At 32.1% G+C, this 23,107-nt stretch overlaps 1 pseudogene across 1 annotated transcript; it reads left to right on the forward strand.

Moving 5' to 3' along the window:
- The first annotated feature begins 13,526 nt into the window (after positions 1 to 13,526).
- LOC100241335 (flavonoid 3',5'-hydroxylase 2-like) lies at positions 13,527 to 15,663 on the forward strand (annotated as a pseudogene). The gene is made up of 2 exons (XR_786048.3): positions 13,527 to 14,460; positions 14,851 to 15,663. The product of XR_786048.3 is annotated as a flavonoid 3',5'-hydroxylase 2-like (transcript).
- Positions 15,664 to 23,107: the final 7,444 nt, after the last annotated feature.

Genomic DNA, 23,107 nt, shown 5'->3' on the forward strand with positions numbered 1-23,107 from the left:
TTGAGAGGAAGGTGGGAGAAGAATGGAGAGAGAGAACATAGAAAATGAGTGAAAAGAAATGAGGCTAGTTGGAGGAGGAAGTGGTAGTGTGTGAGCTAAAGTGAAGAAGAATAGAAGAAGAAAATGGAGAAGAATGGGGAAAAAAAATCCGCCTCCTTAAATGAAGAGAGGTGGGTAGCCTAAAGAAGAAGAAAAAATAAAATAAAATAAAATGGGGAGAAAATGAGAGGGGGTCGGTGGTCTTGTGAATGAGGTGGTATGCGTTAGAGAGAGAGAGTGGGTGGGGTTGTTGGGGAAGGTATGAGAGAGAGAGGAGAGAGAAAAGAAAAAAAAGAAAGAAAAGAAAAAAGATAATATAAAATAATAATAATAATAAAATAAAATAATATACAAAATAATAAAAACTAATAATTAAATAGTGAGTGGGCAAAAAATATCATATGTAATCGGGATTTAATTTTAAGAGTAAAATTGGGTTAAAAATTAATGTAAAATAAAATTAGGACAAATTTTGGGGTATACAAATATGCGCCTCTTCGGTAGAGTCCACGAGTAAAGCAAGTGTATATGTGAGCAAAACAAAGTGGGCTCTACTGAAAAACAAGACAAACCACCAAATTTGTCTTAATATGACATGAACTCTCCCAAAAAAAAAAAAAAAAAAAAAATCTAAAACCCTACAAAAATGGCCAAAACGGAAACTCCTAAGGTGCCTTTAAAGTTATACTATGGATCTAGACTCCCTTAGAAAAGCCTCCAAAAATGGCCCAAAAATCGGTGTCAAAATCGAGTAGCAATCAGACCACTAAGGAGCACATGAACGAATGCATACAAAGGGAAAAAAACCATACGTGTACCATACGATGACAAAAGGCATAAGGTATCCAACAATATGACTGATTCACGTGTTACGAGCTCAAAGAACTTTGTCATGCACCATGGAGGAAGGGAAACTCTAGAATAATGTGATGAGGAAGTTATTAGCACAATGTAATAGAGTGAGGAAAAAAGTGATGAGTGCAAAGCTGTGAGGACAAGGTGCACAATGCTAATGAATATGAAATGAATAGCACTAGGCTATAATGCAATGAATAGCTCAGGGTTGTACCATAATGAACAAGTCAAGGATGTGTAAAGATGAGGAACAACTCAAGGTTGTAATGCAATGAACAACTTAGGGTTGTGAATGCAATGAACAGCTCAGCGCAATGAATGAAATGAATAGCTCAGGGCTGTGAATGCAATGAACAACTCGAGGTTGTGGATGTAATGAACAACTCATGGTCATGGATGCAATGAACAGCTCAGGGCTGTAGATGAACAACTCAGGGTTGTGGATGTCATGAACAACTCAAGAATAGGGGCACTGTACACCCAAAATGGGAGATCACGGTCTACGATTCCAAGTCAAACCACTAAAGGGTGACCAAAATGAGGGTGATCAACTCACTAAAAAAGATGATCAAAATGTCTTAAGGGAGAGGAGATGCCCCAGATGAAACTTAAAGGAAGTGAGTAGTGCTAATGAAACTAAAAAAAGAAAAAATGTCACAACTGAAATTGAAAAAATAGCAAACTTAGATTAAAGTGCAATGAACAACTTTGGGTTGTGGATGCGATGAACAGTACCTTGTTGTAATGAAATGAATAACTCTAAGATATGGGCATTGTACGCCTAAAGAGGGAGATCGTGGTTTACGACTCCAAGTCAAACCACTAAAGGACGACTAAAATAAGATGATCAACTTACGATAAATGAGAATGCAACTATCTCGAGAAAAAGGGTATGCCCCAAATGACACTCAATAGTAAAAGAATGACACAAATGAAACTAAAACAAGAGGATGCCACAAATGAAACTGAAATGATAACAGACTCAGTACTAATGTGTAATGAACAACTTTGGACTATGGATGCAATGAATAGCACTGGGTTGTAATGAAATGAACAACTCTAAGATGTGGGCACTATACGCCTAAGAAATGAGATCATAGTTTACGACTCTAAGTCAAACCGCTAAAGGGCGACTAGAATAGGATAATCAACTCACTAAAAATGAGGATGCAACTATCTCGAGAAAGGGGGTATGCCCTAAATGACACTCAACAGTATAAGAATGACATAAATGAAACTAAAATAAGAGGATGCCACAAATAAAACTAAAATGATAACAAACTCAAAACTAATGTGCAATGAATAACTCTAGGTTGTGGATGCAATGAACAACACTGGGCTGTAATGAAATGAACAACTCTAAGATGTGGGCACTATACGCCTAAAGAGGGAAATCACGGTCTACGACTCCAAGTCAAACCACTAAAGGGCGACTAGAATAGGATGATCAACTCACTAAAAATGAGAATGCAACTATCTCGAGAAAAGAGGGATGCCCTAAATGACACTCAATAGTTAAAGGATGACACAAATGAAACTAAAACGAAATGATACTACAAATGAAACTGAAATGATAACAAACTGATAACTAAAGTGCAATGAACAACTCTAGGCCGTGGATGCAATGGACAGCTCAAGAATAGGGGAACTATTCGCCCAAAATGGGAGATCGTGGTCTGCGACTCTAAGTCAAACCACTAAAGGGTGGCTAAAATCAAAATGATCAATTCACTAAAAATGAGGATCTGAACATCTCAAGAAAGGGGTTATGCCCCAAATGAAACTGACAATAGAGGGATGCCCTAAACAGACTGAAAAAAGGAGGATGCCTTAAACAAACTAACGAAAAATGGATGCCCTAAACAAATTGACGGAAGTGAAATGCCCTAAATAAACTGACCAAAGAAGAATGCACTAAACAAACTCCAAGAAAAAAAAAGAAGAAGTATGCGATATAGAATCAAAAACACCTAAAACAAAAACAAGAAACAAAGAATGTGGTTTACAACTAGAAACACCCAAAAGAACCTTAAAGAAGTGACTGGGATAATGAACTTAATGAAAATGGGGTATGCCACAGTAAAAGACTCGGAAGTATCAGCAAATGGATCAAACGACCATGAAATCAATAGGAGATATGATGAACCCAAAAAGGGCGTATGCCCCAACAAAAGAACACTAAAAGGGGGGTATGCCTTGATATGACGACTCACAATAATTAAGAAATGGATCGAGTAATGAGAAAATCTGCAAAATATCTTATGAACTCAAAGATGGGGGTATGCCCCAGTGTAAAATAGTGACCAACATAAGACACAGAATGTCACCATACAATACACTCTGGGATATGCTCAATGACAATGTAATGAAAACAATAGCCTCAATCAACAAATGTTCAAGCAAGACCATGCATCACATAAACTAAAATAATAGGCTAAACAAATGCTAACCAAGTCTCTCAATCTGAAATGTAAGCAAGTCAAGACATGACATGTCAACCATCGACATGAAAACATCATCACAAATACATCAACAAACTAATAGTCCCTACTATCATGGAAGATGTAGAACCTAACGTCCAAAGGCATGTGAAAACTCAACCAAAAAGCTCAAGACTAGTTTGCATCCTCCTCTAATAAAAAGAATGAGATAAGGTCATGTAGGATGATGAAATAGGCAAGCTCAATATTCGTTAGGCTCTACCAAGATGGATGTAGGTATAATAGTGTCAAAGGTAGGATGTCTAGATGTCCAACGAAGGAAACTGGGTATCCAAGTCAAACCAAGTATGTTGAGGAAACTGAAGCCATAGGACAATAACTTTATGATCCATTGAAAATAGCAATCATGAATAGAAGGTCGAGTCTCGATGTCAAAATCAACAAGGTGGCATTGCCCCAGTATGAATACATCTTCTCAAAATGGGTAAACCCTCAGTGCAAGATAATCTCTAGATAGTATGTGTCTAGTATAAACTGTCATCTCACAAAATCTATCACTGATGAGTGGGCTATACCCCAGTGTAAGCATTTCCAAATCAAACATCGATGAGAGGAGTACAACCAATCATACATAATATGATCAAAACAAATCTCCACTCCTCAAAGTCATCATGGTAACGTGAAGAGAGTATCTAACCTCATTTAAAGAAAGATCATGTCCCAATGTGAAAAATATCAAGCAAAGTGGTATGTCTCAACAAAAATGCACTCTAACATGATCATGCCTAGATGTAAGCTGGTATCTTTAAGATCAATCACCAATGAAAGGGTTATGCCCCAGTATAGGGCAATCTCTGAAATGACTAAAATCCGCTACAAGCTCTCACAAGTGTCTATGTCATGAACCAATCATCTCAAAAAATAAATAAATAAATAAATAAATCTATCAACAATGATGAGAAGGTTATGCTATAATCACATCAAGAAAATCACTCGGTCATATCTTGTACTCCAATGTGAAAGGAAAATATGATCACCTCTAAAGAATGGCTATGCCCCAAAATACATCATCGATTGAGAAATATGCCCCTACGTAAAGTACATCAACTGAAATATGCCAATCATGCCTCATGTTCCAATGTGAAAAATGACATATAATATTCTTTGAGGGATGGTCATGACTCAAAATCCATCATCAGTTGAGAGAAGTATGCCCCGACATAATGGTCATCTAAAAAATCAATCTCCGACTAAGAAATGTGTGCCTTGATGTGATGTATCAAGCAAACTGGCTGCATACCCCATAAAAAACTCTCTAAGGTGGCTATGCTCCAATGTTGGATCATACCACAACTCCTGGTCTATCACAATCAAAATGCTCTCCAACCAATCCCAAGTATCGCCCACATGAGAGCTATCAAACACAATGTGTGATGTCATGGCCTCAAGGTGGTCTTAAGATTCAGGACGTAACGTAGGCTAGGGTAATAAGGTGAAGAAATGAAGGAAAACTAGGCTTAATAATCCTAATGATAAAACCCCATACCCTTATGTATAAAATGCAATATGTGCAAAGAGTCTTATAAACCATGGATCTAAGGACACCCAATATGAATATATCAGTGAGGAAGAAAGAATCTAAGATGAATATATCAATGATAAAAGAGAAGAAATGAAGAATATCAAACTGCTGATGGGATGTATAAGAATGATGTGTGGAAAATATTGAACATGGAATGTAAATTGATATGAACAAAGAACAATGTAGGCAAGGCAAATGCGATATCATGATAAGAACAAATAAATCGAAGAAAAATGAATGAACACTAATCCACTCAAATCAAGTCATGGAGAATAGTCAAATCACCAACGTATGTAATGATGGAGAAGACAATGATTCGAAGTCCCTAGGAAAATGTCACTTGTTTGTCACACATAAAATACATAACGAGATAGACACAAAAATATGAGAGTTTTTTGAAAGTTCACATACGAACTTTCATAAGCAACTAACTCAATAAAGCAACCTCAATGACCAATATATACACTCAATAAAGGATGACACTGTATACATGTGTTTATTACTTTTTCTTTTTCATTTTTTTCATTTTTGTTTTTATTTTTTTTCTTTTGCTCGCGCATACTCTGAATATCAATAAATGAACTTCTCTGAGAATACATAATGAAATGGATATACTCTCAAACAATGATGTAAGCGAACTCTCTCTGACAAGATGACCCTCTAAATTAAGGATTTTCAAACTAACGTCCATGAGATAGGAGTGGAAGGGGATATGACCATCCTCCCTGCACCGAAATGTGAAAAATCATCACTCAGGGCACAAAAAAATGTGATGAAAAAAAATAAAAAATGAAACAAAAGATATAAACAATGAAGTATGATGAAGACTGATGTTGGGAAGACAAAAAAATAGTGAAGAATGTGAGCCAATAAGTCCACAACTCATGAAACTCTCGAATAAAATATATATATACACCAAAAGACCCTTATCCCGGTGTAAAATGTGAGCAAGGATATAAGAAAGAAAAGACTATGGTGCTCATGTGAGGTTCAAAGGGCTAGCAACGGTCCAAATGTCAATAAAGGTAATAGGGTGTGAGCTAACCAAAATGAAGGCCACCTATGATGGTCTGAAACATCATGCTCTTAAGCTTTCAATGATCAATACTGAAAATCGATGTCCATTTGATATAAACACGTCAACCCTTTGGAATTGTGCGCCAAACCATACTCCAAATGCTCCATAATAATCTCAAAGATAATCCTCTCAAAGCAAAGTAAATAGCGATCTCATAAGGCACAACTACTCATCACAAGCCAACTCTCATCATGCAAGATCAATCTCTATTTTCATGGAAAAATAAGTGACAATCTCATCAGGTAATCGACGAATCCTCACATCATAAACCAACCAAAGATCATAAGTCATTCATTGCCATGCAAGATCAATCCCAGACTCAAACTCCTCATACTCTACCTGGTTGGATTAGAGAAGAAATGGGCAAAACTAGAAAAACTGAAGATGGAAAGGTCATATAATGGTGTCAAGGGTGATGTTGTGCAAAACTCACAATGGATGGATGTAGGTCAAAGCAAAGTCAATGTGTGAGAGTGAGTAAGGCACTACTCTGATCATAAGAAGATGGGTCACAATCTCAAACTCCTAAGGTCAAATCTCCGATCCTAGGCTAATAAGCTCAACATCCTCCATGATAGGTCAACCCCCAAGATCACAATGTGCAAATGAATAGATGCCTCAAGTCAAAAGTACAACACATCATATGATATATGGTCCTACGATGACAATCTAAAACTGGAAATATGTTAGAAACTCTAAGGTCATAAACGTGTCCACTGTGAGATGACTATAAATGTGACTAAGGAATCTTTATCAATAATCCAAAAAATGAATGAAGTGTGAAAAACAACACTATCATGAGATCGATACCCCATCAATAACAAAATATCTCTAATTCACTTTCAATCTAAACTCTATAAAGAAAAACGATAAGGTTATAAAGGCAAACCTCTCAAAAATGGTGTGAATGTGAAAACATGTCTTCACCTTTCTATAATGAAAATATCATGTTGAAAATAGAAATAGGCAAATCGACCAAAGAATGAAGTACGGAGCCCATGACAAGTGAAGAATGTAAAAAGGTGAACATGATCAATGAACATATCCCAAAACATCAAGCATAAAGTGACAACAAACCAAAAGAATGTGTCAACTTAAGAAAAGAAGACTATCTGAAGCCCCAGGGAAAAAGTGTGCTAGACTCAACGAGCGACAAGAAGAAACTAAAACCATATAGCAAGAGGTGGTCCAACTGATACTCAAACTCGTACCAATATCTAAGCACTCTCGACTGGAGACCAAAAGATGGAGTATTGGATCCATATTGTGACTAAAGTGGCCTCGAAGGCTCTCAGATGCACCCACGTGTAGGAAAGGAAATCCTAGTAAAAATATCTAAGGCTTAACCTACAAGGTCAAGGCGGCTCTAAAAAGAAAAATTGAGTGGACTTTAAAGGATTCCTAGCAAAAGCGATCATACCCTCCGATGGTACGCAACCTCCTACACGTCTTGAAATATATGGGAGTGATTCCATGCAAGGTGGTCATCACCTCCACACATGCACTATCTCATATCCTAGAGGGTTTCCTAATGATGAAGACTCTTACATCTCTCAACACTTAGTGGTAATCTAAGGTGCACAGTGAATGGTGTGGGTTCATCCAAAAATCCTATCAAGCTAAGCAAAGAGAAAACACATTGGTCACACAAATATCTTGAAATATAGCTCTAACCTATACAAGTCTTCAAAGATTGGACTCCAATTAGCATTAATGTTTCGACCTTCTCCAGAATGCTCCCAAACATAGATATAGTCCATCACTAAATCCTACTCCGAATCACTAGCTCGGTCGAAGAGCAAACAAAGTAATAAGTCTCATATCAAATATGAGATCAAGGGGAACATGGTCACCCAAGACTAGGGAATTGAAGTAAGGGGATAGATGTGTGTCCCACATAGAAAAGCAACATGCATCACACAGAAGAAGAATAGTCATGCAATAGACAACCAAGCAAAGAACAGGTATATCATTCATATCTACACACAAGCTAAACAAGAAATAGGTATTTAACAAGAATAAACAATATGTTGAGATAAACAAGATAATATACAATAAAGAGAATCAATCACACCAATATGAATGAGATATACAAAAATGAGAATATACATGTCAAGGAGAACAAGATAATCATACAACAAGAAGAGTCTTATGTTAAAGCAAGCAAGAGAATCAATCGATGTAGTCAACATGTCAATATCGCAAATGAACATAACAACCAAATATGCATCATAAAGAAAAAATGGTAATCATGCAGCACACAGTCATACAAAACAAATACAAACAAACATAAGCAAATAAATGTAAACACACATGATAACAAAAATCAATGTATAGTAAGGCACATGCAATATATACATAAAATAATCATCAAGTCAACACTCATATACCTTAAAACATGAAAATATACAATAAAGACACAACGAGAGGGTATTCACTGATCGATTAATCAAACACTACATTTCCCTTAACTCAAGTTCAAGTTTGATCCTTTAAATATCCCTAGTGGAGTCGCTATTTTGTGGACCCACATTTTTCAAATGCGTCCTTACACAACAGCGAGACTCATTTTTTTTATTTGGTGAAAATTTGATTTTGAGAAAAAAGACTTTGAGTTGTCACTTATTTTTGTTTTTTTTTAAGGGAAAACAAAACAAGAAAGAAAACCTTGTGTGACTCCTTATTTGGGAAAGACATGTATGCAAAAACCAAATCTGGATTCGGGGGTCAAGTTACCTATTGGGAATGTACGATGGTGAGCTGTAGCACCTCTCTAAGCTCATATACGTACGGTCTCTACTAAACGAATTAAGAGAATTGTAGTAATTAATTAATTAGTCAAGGATACCAAGAAAAAGAATCGCACAAATGAGTACATACAAATCATGATAAAAAAAATCAAATTATAAGAATAGACAAAATAAATAACAAGAGAATTGTGCAAAGTGATTTATTAAACTAAATAAAAAAGAAGATATTAAAAAAATTAGTTTTCAAGAAATTTCAAAGGATTTTATTAAAATGATTTTGAATTAATGATTTTAATTTATTTATTTACAAAAAAAAGTCAATTTATTTTCTTCAATTGATTTGATTCAATTTCATTTGTATTCAATTTTTTTTTTAAAAAAAAAAAGTTATTTACACTCATGGTTGTTAAAAGAATTATTAACAAAATTTCAAGTTGACAATAAAAATGATTTTTACTTGCTTTTACTCGAAAACAATGAATTTTTACAATTTTATTAACAAAAGCATTTCAATTTAAGAAAAGTGACTTAAACAAATTATTAAAAAAATATAACTTTATCTGCAAAAGAATTTTTAATTAAAAAGAAAAAATTTAAATCATCTATTTCTAAAAATGACTTTTAATCCCATTTTAATTAAGAAAATTTGAGTTATTTAAAAAAACATTTTTTGGACAATTTGAATAAAAATTAATTTTTGGGACAACTTTATTTACAAAAAAAATTTTGGACAATTATTATTAAAAACAAAATTTCAAATTCTATTAAAAACAATTTTTTGGATTTTTCCAAACACATTTTTATGAATTTTTATTAATAAAAAACTTTTTTTTATTAAGAAGAATATTTTTTGAGCTATTATTTTATTAAAACATGTTTATTGAATTATTCTTCTTATTCAAACAAAATTTTTAATTTGTTCAATATCTAATTCTGTACACAACAAGTAAATATATACAAACAAATATTTATAAAAACCAATAAAAATAAAACCAAATAGAAGTGAGAAATAAAACATGTTCTTAAACAAGCTTACAACAAGCTCAATGTCTTCTTACGACTTTTCGAGTCTCACTTTCTTTCATTAAATTTTATGCTCCACGTACCATAAATCCGTACTCAACCAAAAAAATTGCAGAATTGGCCCATGCAAAAACAAAAATAACACAAATGTAAATATCTAAAAATGAATAAAGTTCACAATAGATATTCAAGTCCAAATTCAAATTTCAAATTAGTCCAACAAATTTCGTCAATCAAAATAAGTCTAAATTAGCAAATATAGCCCAACAAAAATATCTCACATGTCATAGGCCTTAATATAAAATTTCCAAATTAATAACCAAAATATAAGTTCAATTAATCAAACCCAAAACATGATACATTAAAATAAATCTCATTAGGCCTAAACTTAATATCTCATAATTCAAGCCTAATTTAATATATAAACCTAAATCCACAATCAAAATCAACTCACTTTATGCTAATCCCAATTTATAATCAAAATCAAACATAATTTAATAAGTAAATAACTAAATAAATTAAGCAAACTCAAAACTCTCAAACCACTATTGCATAATATCAAACAATAATAAATATAATGACAACAATAATAATAATAAAATAAAATAAAAAAATTTAACTCACGTTGGAGCCAGTTTGAGTGTCGTGGGAAAGAAAAAAAATGAGAGAAAAGTGGGAGATGATCGTTAGCTGGTAGTGGCTTGCCGGCGGCGACTGGTCGATAGTCCTACTGGCGGTAGTGAGGATTGATGAGTTTTTGGGAAAGGAAAAAAAAAGAGGAGTAATAAAAAAAAAAAAAGAGAAATGAGAGGAAGGTGGGATAAGAGGGGAGAGAGAGAATGAAGAAAATAGGGGAAAATAAATGAGGCCGGCCGGAGGAGGAAGTGGTAGTGTGTGTGAGCTAAAGTGAAGAAGAATGAAAGAAGAAGAAGGAGAAAAATGGGAAAAAAATTCGAGCCCTCTAAATGAAGAAAGGTGAGTAGCTTAAAGAAGAAAAATAAAAATAAAAAAAGAAAAAATGAGGAGAAAATGAGAGGGCCAGTAGTCTTGGGAATGGGGTGGTATAGGTGAGAGAGAGTGGGCGAGGTTGTTGGGGAAGGTATGGGAGAGAGAGGAGAGATAAAAGAAAGAGAAAAAAAAACATAATAATAATAATAATCATAAATAATATATAAAATAATAAAAATTAATATTTAAATGATGAGTGTGTCAAAAATATTATATGTAATTGGGATTTAATTTTAAGAGTAAAATTGAACTAAAAATTAATGTAAAAATAAAATTTGAACAAATTTTAGAATCTACAAATACATTCTTTAATCTTTCCACAACATCAATCTGATCTAAATGAAATGCAATAAATTCTAAAAATGATACAATCTTTAATCAATCCACAACATCAACCCGATCAAAACTCAATGCAATATTGCTTAATGGAGAGAATCGTAAAATCCTTTTATGAGAGGAAAAAAAAACCCTTAACAGACCTTTATGAGAGGAAAATAGGAAAACATAGAACTAAAAACCCTTAACGTATTCATGAGAATAAAAAAATCCTTAACACCTTAATAAGAGGAAAACAAAGAATTTGAACAATCCTTAATCCATCAAAAGCTCTTAATATGAACGAGGGGAAAACATAACCTTTATTTTTCATATCATTGAATACAGAATCTAAAGAGATAGAATTTTTAGTTATTAAGGATTTTTTTATAAATGTCTATTGAAAGTTTAAGAACTTTTATGGATAAGTGTTAATTAAGAGACTGAAAGGGTACTTAGGATTTTCAACTAAAAAAGTTATAACAATATGAATCGTAAGAACTTAAAAACATCACCCATCCATAAGAGGAATATGGAATGAGAGGTTATTTTTTTACTTATACAACAATAAACTTTTTTGGAAGAGGTTTTTCTAAGTACAAAAAGTTATGAATAAAAAACCATTGTTACGATGAGTTAACTAAAATAGAATTAATTTAGAAAATATCAATAAAGTTGCATGAATTATTATCATGAGTTAACTTAATAAGAATAAATAGTAATAAAGTTAATGAAGTGAATTTGGATTGGCAGATATATTTGATGATAAGATTTTTTTAATAATAAAAAATTATTATGGCAGGAAAAATAGGACAAAATTGACCTTATGATAAGATTTTTTTAATAATAAAAACATTATTATGGTATGAAAAAAAGGGACAAAATTGGCCTTTCCTTAATTGTACCGGTTAATGGAATAATGGGACATGCGGTGGTTACAAGCCACCCCAAAAGGTAGGAAGAATCTCCAACCCCCATTCTCGGCTCCCTTATCTTTTCCCTTACAACCAAAAATCAACAACTATCTTAGAATGTCCTTCAGTCCACCAAAATTCAACAACAACATTACAATAATGAAAACAAAATTGATTGATCACCAGCTAACATTAGGAGATTATAAGATAAGGATGTAATTGCAATTATTGAAATCACTTAAAGAGTAAAAGTTAGGAACATGCTCACAATAAATAAAATCACCTTAGAATTAAAAATTAGGGACATGATTATGATGATTAAAATCACTCGAGAACTAAAATGTTTTAGAGATACAATAATTGAAATCAACTGAAAAATAAATTCGGGATGTGATCGCAATTAATGTATATATAAACAACCAAATGTTGAAAGGAAAAACTAATGAAATTAATATGATTTTCTTTTAGATTTCTCTTGACACCAAACAAATGTAAGGAAGTTTATAAAGGAAAATTAGGTTTTGATTCACTAAATTAAAATAATATAGAAAAAAGATCTTCAAATTTTATATATCAGTTTTATTTTTATTTATTTAAAAATATTTTAAAATACATATATTTTTTCATAACTCAAATAGTCATTCCTCAAATGCTAGTTTTACTTGTTATGTTAATAACACTAGTTAATAATTTTTTATTGTGAGAACGATTTAAGATTAATAAAATAAGAAAATTTTAAAACTAAAAAGACATTTAAAACTTTAAAATTAAAAATATAAAAATAAAACAATAATTTTTCATTTAGTAAAACACGCCAGTAGAAAATATAGATATAGAGAAAGAGTTGGAAATAAAATAAGAGTTAATATTTTATTTTTAAAATTTTATGTTTTTTATTTTAATTGTATTTAATTTTATGTATTTTAGTTGTAATTATATTTTTAATTTTTAAATTTTTTTTTATTTTATTGTTGATGTAAACTAATAAATTTTTTGTTCAATTATATATATATATATATATATATATATATATATATATTTAAATTAGTGAGTAAAAACCCACTTTTTCTAATTTATAATATATTTATGGGATTTTATAATATAAGAAATTTTTTTTTAGAAAGAGGAAAAATCAACATTTCAATTTCCCTTCATTATTATTATTATTATCCAATTTGGTTGATTATGAGATTAGTTGGTATCATTACTATATCCATTTGTCCTTAACCCTTCATTAGAATAGTATTAGGAGTTGAACGTCAGTTGGAATACAGGCTATGGAAACAAATCTATCCGATTAGTAGGTTCTTGTTATTTTCAATATAGACCCCATAAAATAAATAGGAGATATGAGATAAGACTGTGACAAAATTGGCGGTTACTTCCCGACACCTGGCTCTCCACAAACAAACCCAGTGATCCAGAAATTAATTGGTACCTGGACACGTGACTACCAAACGTTCGCTCACCCACCATACCCATGGCCTCATGCCCCATATATTTCCACAAACCTAGCTCAATTTTCATAGCCACCTTCACTGTCCTACACTCACTAAGCCATGGCCATAGATACAAGCCTCTTGCTTGAGTTTGCTGCAGCAACTCTACTCTTCTTCATCACCCGCTTCTTCATTCGTTCTATCCTTCCCAAACCTTCCCGGAAGCTCCCCCCTGGCCCCAAAGGGTGGCCGCTCCTCGGCGCTCTTCCTCTCGTAGGTAACATGCCTCATGTTGCATTAGCAAAGATGGCCAAAAGATACGGGCCTGTCATGTTCTTGAAAATGGGCACTAACAGCATGGTGGTGGCCTCAACTCCCGAGGCGGCTCGGGCTTTCCTTAAAACGCTAGACATTAATTTCTCTAGCCGCCCGCCTAATGCCGGTGCCACACTCTTGGCCTATCATGCCCAAGACATGGTTTTTGCGGATTATGGGGCAAGGTGGAAGCTACTGAGAAAGCTAAGCAACTTACACATGCTTGGTGGAAGGCTCTTGAGGACTGGTCTCAGGTCCGAGCTGTTGAGCTAGGCCACATGCTTCGAGCCATGCTTGAGTTGAGCCAGCGAGCGGAGCCGGTGGTGGTGCCGGAGATGTTAACTTTTTCCATGGCCAACATGATAGGGCAAGTGATACTAAGCCGCCGGGTGTTTGAAACAAAAGGGTCGGAGTCAAATGAGTTCAAGGACATGGTGGTGGAGCTCATGACCACTGCTGGGTACTTCAATATTGGCGATTTTATTCCGTCCATCGCATGGCTGGACATCCAAGGGATCGAGCGCGGGATGAAGCATTTACATAAGAAGTTCGACAAGTTATTGACAAGGATGATAGAGGAGCACACGGCATCAGCCCATGAGCGCAAGGGAAACCCAGATTTTCTGGACGTAGTCATGGGCCATCAAGGAAATTCTACAGGGGAGAAGCTCACCCTTACCAACATTAAGGCGCTCCTCCTGGTATGCATAGTTAAAGCTTGTCTTTAATTTTGTTTTCCGATATTTTCTTTCCGGAAACAGCACTTTTATTGCTTTTATATCAGGTAGCCATTTTAGGGGCACATCACTGTTCTTTATTTGCATTTTTTTTTGTCTTTTTTCACTTGCATGGTTGTTTTCATATGCTCAGCTGCATGGCACAGGAAAATTGGGAAAAATGATTGGTTCTCTGATCAGACCTTCTGCACCAAAACACACTTCTCTCTATTTTATAAAATCAAGAACATTTATGGTTTACATGAATTTTCGAACTTGAACTTTTGCTAGGGCTAATGCATGGATCTCAATTTTCAATTGCGTTTGATTACATAAATTTCAAGTATGTCACCACATTTTTGTTTCCTTGGCTAGAATTTATTTACTGCAGGAACAGACACTTCATCAAGCGTAATCGAGTGGTCTCTGGCTGAGATGTTGAAAAACCCGAGCATCCTCAAGCGTGCTCACGAAGAAATGGATCAAGTGATTGGAAGGAGCCGGCGGCTCGTGGAGTCTGACTTACCAAAACTTCCATACCTACAAGCCATATGCAAGGAAAGCTTCCGGAAGCACCCATCCACCCCATTGAACCTTCCTCGTGTCTCAACCCAGGCATGTGAAGTGAACGGCTACTACATCCCAAAGAACACTAGACTTAGCGTGAACATATGGGCAATCGGGCGAGACCCTGATGTCTGGGAAAGCCCGGAAGAATTCAGGCCAGAAAGGTTTTTAAGTGGAAGAAATGCAAAAATTGATCCTCGTGGAAATGATTTTGAGTTGATCCCGTTTGGGGCTGGACGAAGGATTTGTGCTGGCACTAGAATGGGAATAGTGCTAGTTGAGTACATTTTGGGGACGTTGGTACACTCATTTGACTGGAAAATGCCGGATGGAGTTGAGATCAACATGGACGAAGCTTTCGGGCTTGCTCTGCAGAAGGCAGTTTCTCTTTCGGCTATGGTGACACCAAGGCTTCACCAGAGTGCGTATGCAGTCTGAGCTCAAGCTGTTCAGACCAAAACCCAGGCCTAGCTACTATATGGCATGGATTTGTTTCAGTTTCCTTTGGGTTAGTATAACGGTATAAGATGTATTAGCTCAAAGATTGGGAGTTTCATTCTACCACCATGCCATATGCCTATCCGTGATCTATAAATTTAGCTTCAGTTTGGTTATAGTTTCTATTTTTCTTTTGTCTTCGTAATCAGTAAATAATAGTAACCTTTATATAAAATATAGTAACTCTTGCAGCTATTATACCATGTACAATAAAAGTACAGTGGTTTTGGAAAATACAATGAAACAGTGAGTTTGATTTTTTATTTTTTATTTTTTAATAAAATAAAATGTTGGAAAAGAGAAGTAAATAAAGGAAGATATATTAAGAGTCTATTTGACATTACTTATAATGAAAGTGTTTTTATTATAAGTGTTTTCTTTATTATAAGTGTTTAAAAATCACTTTGATGAGAATTTAAAAAAATGATTCTAATAGTGTTTTTAATAATATATTATATAAGTAAAAACCACTTTTAATAATAATAAATTACTATAAAAAAAAAGACATTTATTATAAAAAGAAAATATTATAATAAACCAAAAACTTTTATTAAAAAAAATATATACAAATATTTAATTGTTAAAAAAACTCAAAAATTATTTTTATGAAAATGAAGTGAAAGAGGAAGAGGAGAGTAAGAAGAAAAAAGAGAGTTAAAAGGAAATGGAGGATAGCGAGAAATTTTATTTTAGGAATATATAAAAAAAATTTGAAATATTTTTTTAAAGAAACACCTCTCAAGTGCTTTTCTAAAAAAACACTTCAAGTGCTTTTCTAAAAAAACACTTCAAGTGTTTTTTAAAATTTTCATAAGTGTTGTTCAAAATATTGTCAAACACATATTTTTTTTATCTTAAAAAAGCATTTAAGTGTTTTTAGGGCTAAAAGCACTTCTAAAAAGCATTGCCAAACGAGCTCTAAATAATTCATATTTCCTTGAATTTATATTTTTATTTTCTCTCTATGAATTTTCCTTTATTTCAAATACAAAATATATTTTAAAAGGTTAATTTTATTTACTTGTCTTAAGGTTTTTGTTAGATACACTTAATTATCATTTATTTGAAATTTCATTAATTATCTTTCTTATCCTTTCCGTTTCTTAATTTGTCATGTACTTGAGAAAGTCAATTTCATTATCATCTTTACTTCTTGAACCTTGACTTAAAACTCCAACTTCACACAGGATATGATATAAATTAAGAAAAGACTTATTAAAAGTAGTAACGTTCTACTTTAGTTTAAAAATGTTAACAAAAATTAGAGGAGAATTAACTAAAATATACTGAATTTTAAATCAAGCTAACATATTATAAACCATTGGAAAACCCACGTGATTAAATAGCTTTCTTGTAGTCTGACAAAGGAAAGAAATTACCTGAAAAGAATGGCAAAAATGGAACTGCATCTTATGACCTATAATCACATGATTTCCACACTTAGAGCATCCATTGCCAAGAAAGACGTCGATCATATCACCTTAATTTTGTAATAATTCAATGCCTCTTTTTGTAAAGCCATATCATAAATATAATGAAATTAAAAGACAAATTAATCAATCAAATAATAAAATTTTGAAATTTACATGGTAGTAGGTGAGGGAATTGTTCAGTTAAGAATGAAGAGAGACCACACTCGAGGAAATATTATTGAGGGCATAGATGTTGACTTTCCATATTCACACCTAATTAAAAAGGTGATTAAGAAAATAAACAAAAACAACCCAAAAAGAGTGAAAGATATATTGTTAGGAAAGATTGTTCAAAATGATCCCGAGTTATAAAAATGAACTCTTTCATTAAGATGACCTTTTTGAATACTTTTATCCTTCTTTTTTTTTTTTCTTGCCTTCAAAATTATAAATCTTTCCTTTATTTATGTTATTTTATTTACTTTATTATTTTTCTAATTTTTCATTTATTTCTTCTACTTACTTTTTCTCTTCTATGAAGTCTTTCATCTTTAGTTTAGTCATGTCTTATGAAGCTAATTGTATTTCCCTCCTTAGCTTACTCTCTAAGTTGTTAGTAATCCTTGATCTCATCTCATAATGCACTATCCCACGATTCTTTCTTGCAGTCCATTTTTATTTTCATTCAAGGTGTTCATTAAAAGTACACAAGGGCTAAATTTAAATTATAAGAGTTAATTTCAATTACATTCCCTCAAGTTTTGGCTTAGATACGCCTTACTTCAACTTATTTGAAATTTCATCAATTATCTCTTTTATTTTAAGTGAAAGGGGAGGTGAGTATAATTAATAAATGAAAAGGTAGGGGATATATTTGAAGAAATTTCAAATTAATGGGCGAAGGTGTATTTAGCTTAAATATCAGGGAAAGCGAATTAAATTAATCTTATAAAAAACTTAATTGAGATTAAATTCTCGTTAAGTATCGTTACTTAATCTATCATGAGATTAAGTTCAAAATCATAATATATAGTGATGAGATCTCAAACTTCATATCTTAACACAGTCAATTGAACTTATCTTGATGAGTTTGAAGTCTCAAAATTGTTTTGAGATCCCTAACTAAAAATAATTGCTAAGGCCCTTAATTTTTTTATTAAAATGTCTGTGAGCTTGATTGAGATCAATTTGGATTACTTTTAGAGATTCTAGAGGAATTTAGAAGAATATATAAAGGAAAAAACTTAGGGAAGATGAAAAGTGCTAGTTAGAGCAGCCTTCTATTGCACCAGAAGAAGTGGGCGCACCCTTCTACTATGTCAAAAGGACTTGACGCATCTGTATAAGTACGCTAGGAAGGAAAATAAAGCAACAAGCCGGCCTTTGACTTGAGAATTGGAGAACCCTCTCCCAGACTTAAGTGGCACACCTTTTAAGTGCGCCAAGGAAAAGAAAGAGTTGTGGCTCAACCCCATCAAGGATTGATAGGCATACTCCGTCCACTAAAGATTAAATGTGTTAGCACATCTCTTATCTCTCTCCATGAACAAATGGTGCATTTAATTATACATACACTGTAAGCATTGGGCTGCCTATCCGATGGTGCAATTCAAAAGCTGTGGCATGTTTGGTCAACGTATGAGAAGCATCCTCTTGCATCCAACAATCTTGCATGGGTGGGGCACACCCAACCTAAGTGTTCTCGAAGTTTGGATGGTGTTGGAGCTGTTCTTTCCAAACTTCCAGCTTCTTCTTGTCTCACGTTCACCTGCAATGCAAGGTTTACCCGGTGAAGCCCCGGGCAGACCCCTCCGATGGTTAAGTCTGTTGGAGTGTGAGAAGCCAACTTCTTTTTAATTTTTCTTCTTAGCTGTGTTCTTATACATCTCTTCACTTACCGCCGGGACCGGAGATAATGGGGGCATTTTCACCACATCACTGCCCACTTCGCCACCTTCTCATGGCAGCAAGCTTTTTGGGCTAACCGCTCCCACCATTTTTGGCGGCTAGCCCCTTCAACACCTTTCACATTACTTACCATATTTCTTTCTGGGCCAGAGACTCTGTCTAGTCCTCCAAATTCACCTCTTAATTTTAAATGCTTGGGCCCAGGCCCATTGGTCCAAATTCGGCTCTTAATTTTTATCCCTTGGAGGAGTGTTTTTAGTTTTTCTTCTTGAAATACTTTGCAGGTACAAAACTGTATGAGCTTTTTGTTCATGGAGTTCTATGGGATTCTTCGAAAATGAATGAAATTCAATTTTAAAAGAAGTCTTTTGTTTCTTTGCTTGAGTAATTTTTTACCTTAAGTTTAATTTCCCTCGCATGTTCTATCCATGAAGCACTAATTCACTTTACTGTTGTGGGTTGAAAGGGGTTGTATCCCTTGCAACTCAATTTAGTCCTCAATGGTTTCAAAGGGTAGCGGATAGGGAGGTGAAGTTCATGATTGCAGCAAATGCATGCATGTTGTAGCATTCTGAGAGCCCTAAGCTAAGCAACTCCATGAGCATGTTTGTACCTTATATATTTAGCTTTCACTTCCCTTTGAGGTTGAAAATACTAGGTGTTACACGGAAAAACGAAAATAGGCAATAAGAAAATATGAATAATTTATGTGAAAAATCCTAAACAAAAAAACTAAGGATAAAGAAAATCCACTAAATTAAAAATTGGTACAAAAACAGAAAGAATCCAACGACTATTGTATAATCCTAAATCCTATACACTATCGCATATATATATGAGAAAAAATAAATAAAGCAGGTCCATATCGTAGGGGCAATCCTCTGCACCCACAACAAAATCAATAATGGGTTAAAGTATAATTTTTCTTCACCATATATATCATACCACAAATTTTTCAAGTCAAACCAAAAAACAATTCATATCATCAAGCTCTAACATTAAAAAAAGATGAAAACAAATCTTTGTATTATGGTTATGGGAGTAACTTTAAACCTTAAAATTCTCATTCAAGCTTTTCCAAATGAAATATATTAATATTAAGTTTTATTTAAATAATCTATTTTTCCGCAGATATAACGATGAGTTGAAATTTAGACTTATTTAATTTGTTTATGTCAAACATTCAAATCTAAAATACATATAACAAAAGATCATGGGAATTTATAATATAAACAATTTTTATGCAAAGGGCCAATTGTAAATAATAGAATACTATTTTCAAAAGAGATCCAAATCAAGTCGTTGTTTTTAATAAATAAATAAATAAAATTTTTGTTTCATTTGGAAGATGGTGTTAAAGAGCGACTGAATCAAATAACTTGCTCAACCGGCAAAGCTGAGCTGGTCAACTTGACTCGCTTATATATATACGTAATTGGGGAAAAAATGTCAGATGAGGGGGCGGATTAGGTCACTTGGGGGGTGCCGGGTGTAGATGGAAGAAAGAAGTACGTATATAATAATAATAATTGGAGGGTTGACGTTGTCTTGAGAGCAACCGATGATGATAACCCATGCAGTATTTTTGTCATGGGAGAATTAGGGTGGGGGTGGCCGTAAAAAATAATGACTATGAAGCTCACTATTTTAAAGGAAAGTTTTACTTTTAAATATATTCTTTATATTATTTATAAATAAATTAAGATTGTCAATGATGTGGGTCCATATATGATGATAAGTACAAGTTGATAAATTATGTGGGGCTCATATATGATAATAAGTACAGGTTGATAAACAATCAACGGTACATTTCTCAGCTTGAAAAAATTGTTGTCACTTTTGAACAATTGACGGTTTAAAAATTTACTATTTTTTTTTCAAAAAAAATTAAGATTTTTTAAAGAACCTTGCAAAAAAAATAATTTTTAATATCTCATAAATAAAAATCATATCCTAAAGTTATTATGTCGTTTTATATATAAAACATACAATTAAAAACTTTGTTATCATAATATAATGAATAATTATTTTTTAAGAGCACTCATCAATTGAATAACATATAAATATTCAATTGACTAATACACACCTATTAAATGAAATAACTCACAATTATTCATGGGGTAATATAGCACGTGAAAAAATTAAATAAAAATAAATTAAATTATGTTGTAATATATTGTAATGATAGTGTATTTATATTGTAAGTATAATGCATTTATATCGTACCTATATTTAATTAAAAAAGTAATAATTCTAAAAATGTTTATTCATACCCTATTGGTATTAACACATCGTATTAATATATTAACAACATTTATTTAGTGTCTTGAAATTATTTAATAATTTTTTTATATATATAAACTACGTGAATTCAAATTAGTATTTCATTTGATTTCAAAAATTATTTATGATATAGGTATGTTGTGAAATATGGTATAATCATATAAAATTACAATTTTAATAAAAAATTTCATAAATTTTTTAATTAGGTTTTATTGTAATGTAAGTGTATTTATATTGTAATTATAACATATTTTTGTTGTACTTGTATTTTATAATAAAAGTAATAATCTTGAGGATCATCTTTTATACCTTATTAATATTCAACATATCAAATATATTAACATTATTCACTCGATGCATTGAGAAAAACAAATTTATATGAAATTTATAAAAAAAAAACACTATGCAAAGGAAAAAAAATCATATAAATTTTTTAAAATTATTTTATTATAAAAATAAAAAATGATTAAACATTCTCTACCATTTTCTTATTCTTTTTAGAGAATTTGAATGAAAAATTAAACATTTTATCTTCCTTAAATTTAATACAAAAATATAATTTATCAATTTAAAATTATAATATATATATATATATATATATATATATATATATATATATATATATATATATATATATATATATATATATATATATATGAAAAAATCATCATTTTTATTATATAATTATAAAACTTATTTTAAAAATTAGAATAAACATAAAAAAAAAGGTAAAAAAACAATAAATGATATTTTGAAAATAATTTTTAAAAGTATTTTTGTTTTAAATAGTAAATTTAAATAACAAATTATATATAATTGTAAGAGTTAAACCCAAAATTTTGATTTAAAATTTAAATATTATTAATTACAATAAATATAGGACCCATATACCATAAATGTATTGACAAATCAAGTGAAGTGCTTTAAATGCTTTGAATTTTAAAAGTTTTAGCTAAAGGACAATTTTGGTATATTAAGCCTATTAAAATCCTTCTCAAGAATTATTAAAATATATCACCCTTTCTAATAATTGTTCTGCCTAACCTATTTTTAGGTAATTCTCCCTTTTTTTCATTCTCATCCATCTTCACGGGACTTCGTCTACCAAATATGACAAATATTATATTGTTATATTGAATATATGTACTAAAAAATAGAAATGGGATGATGCACATGGCCTGACGTGTACGTTATTAATTTGTTTTTGTCTACGTTTGTTTGTTTGTTTTCGTTTTTCTGTTTATATACGTAAAGTCATTTTTTTCCTCTTCATGGAATTCTTTTTGATGAAAAAATTAGAGGAAAAAACACAGATTTAACGATAAATTATCCATGTTCATGACAATAAGAAAAAAGAGTTTCACTATATATAAAATTAGGATTACATTAAAAGGTATTTATATTAATTAAAAATATGATATTAATCATAATATTTATAATAGACATATCATATCAAATAAATTATCCAATTTTTTATTATATTAATAGATAAATTGAAGTTTTTATGGTAAATTTAGATTATTTGATATCACAAATATTATAACGTTTAAAAATTAATTTTAATAACTAAGTTGTGTTTGGTTTAAAAACCAATTTTTAGTTTTCATTTTCCATTTTCATTTATGTTTTTTCTTTTCTTAAAAATATCTTTGATTAAGAAAAGTAAAAGTAGTATTTTAAAAAAGTAAACTTATAAAATCTTGTTTGATTTTAAGCTTTCGTGAATGTAAAAACTTGTGAAAAAGTAAGCATTGTTGTTAGTACTCTTAAATATTAATTAAATATGACTAAGTGGATGATGTCTATATCACTTCTCCTGCCATCGTCACCCAGTGCTCCAGAAAGAAACTGGAATCTGGACGCGTGATTAACAACTTCGCTGATCGCCTACCATTCCCATGGCCTCATGCCTTATATATTTCCACAAACCTAGCTCAATTTTCATATCCACCTTCACTGTCCTA

This window comes from Vitis vinifera, chromosome 6 (genome assembly GCF_030704535.1).
Source record: "Vitis vinifera cultivar Pinot Noir 40024 chromosome 6, ASM3070453v1".
In the NCBI taxonomy this organism is placed as follows: domain Eukaryota; kingdom Viridiplantae; phylum Streptophyta; class Magnoliopsida; order Vitales; family Vitaceae; genus Vitis; species Vitis vinifera.